We start from the raw sequence: 1,887 nt of genomic DNA on the forward strand, positions 1-1,887 counted from the left end.
TGAGGCGCCAGCTTCATACCCGCTCCTAATTGGATAATATTCGTCACGTGACGAGTAGGAGGTCAAACAACTCAGACGATTCGAAAGAAAAACCTTCGATTTTCCCTTTTTTTCTAAAAGGGTAATGGGAAGCAAAACACAATAATGGGGCTTATAAAACATTTTGTGATTATAGACAGACAAGGAGGTATCATTTTCAACATGAAATTATGTTCAATCTGTTTATAACTATTGAGCTCAAATCAAATATTGCTAACTGCATTTGCAGTTTAGTATCTCAAAAAAGTGACAATAATAATCACTAATCAAACTTATTGCATTATATATAAATGTGTTTTATCAGACACGCTGAAATTATTAAACAGTTACAATAACATACAAATAAATGTGATAAGCATTTCAAACACTTTGCATTCCGTTTTTAATGGAATTCGATAACTATTTAAATTAAATTTTACTTATAAACAGGACGTGTCATAGGGTAGGCAGTGTTTCAACCTTCGAGCAAAAAAATTGTCGAGATGCCAAAAAGTTATACTTTTTCTTTATTTGGTGAATTCACGCGAGGCATTGCGAGAAACTTGTTAAAAGTCTTTACGGGTAAACAAAAATAATCACTTAAAGATATTTTTTTTCTTCCTTTTTGAAGCATCATAAAAAACTTACAATCAAAGTTTGATAAAAATAATTAGCGTTTAACAGTAGCGTTTAATAAGTGCGGAATTTCAATTCTCATTTTCCATAGTGTAGCTATCAAACACATGTCGTAGAGACACATTACGTGAAATTTACCCCCCAAATTCATCATTTTTTTTTCGAAAGACAGCATAAACAAACTTAAGAGCATACTATTTTAATAACAGGTTTCCTTGGGCAATGGGTCATTAGATTTATATGCATGTTGCTTTGTGCCCTGCCGACGTTTTTTGCGGAATCCAAATAAATCCCGCGAAAACGTGACTGCGATTCGAACACCCTTAAATCACCGCAGAAACTCTCACAGATAGTCAAAACATTTTCCGAAATGGTATATTGACTAGTAAAACAATGATTCACTTCATTCGCTGGGAACCGCCGAATTTCATTGCCATTTTATTTGAAATCAAGTCAAATGAAAACGAGTGTAAATAACCCGCTTCCGATCAACTGCTCCTAAACTGAATGTCGTGCAACAATTTTTTTACACGAAAATAGATTTGCAATAGTGTATCCGTTGTCTATGACACAAATTGTACTGTTCCTTTTTAGAGTCAGTTAGTGTTTCAGTTAGCGGTGCGTTTTTGGACTTTTCCATACGCTTTTGAATAAACCCGACAGCGTGCGAGACGTCATTCAGTATATAGAATGTTGATCTTGCAAAATAGACCAGCGCAGATGTCCGCAAACATTAAACGGTGGGTATTATCATCTTATTTGGAAAATTTTTGCTGTTGCGCTTTTGGGGGAACAACATCGAGTGAGGGGCGGGGGTTGATATTACCTTATTTTAAGTTGGATTCTCTTTTTTTTGGCTTTTAGAGAAAAAAAAAATGTCGAGTGCTGGGAGAAGGGGGGGGGGGGGGGAGGCAAGATAGGGGAATATTGTGGGAAAGGGTTCGAGAGAAGGGGTGAGGGTATATGGCAGTCTCTCGTGACTGTATCCTACTATTTTGTTTGTTGGTGGGATTTTCGCCGCTAGCAATGAGGTGTTCTAATTCTAATGGAGTTAGCTTCCCGTCATTTACTAAAACTGTCATTTTATCCCCTAAGCAATCAGCAATAGGTCTAACAAAGATGTGCATTTAAAATAACACAATAAGTCTAGATCCATTAATTTGTGAGGGTATCTTATTTTATTAGATTTGCTAATGCACGACTTTGGGGCGCTGGAATTAACCACTATGAGAA

This window comes from Nematostella vectensis, chromosome 4, assembly GCF_932526225.1.
Source record: "Nematostella vectensis chromosome 4, jaNemVect1.1, whole genome shotgun sequence".
In the NCBI taxonomy this organism is placed as follows: domain Eukaryota; kingdom Metazoa; phylum Cnidaria; class Anthozoa; order Actiniaria; family Edwardsiidae; genus Nematostella; species Nematostella vectensis.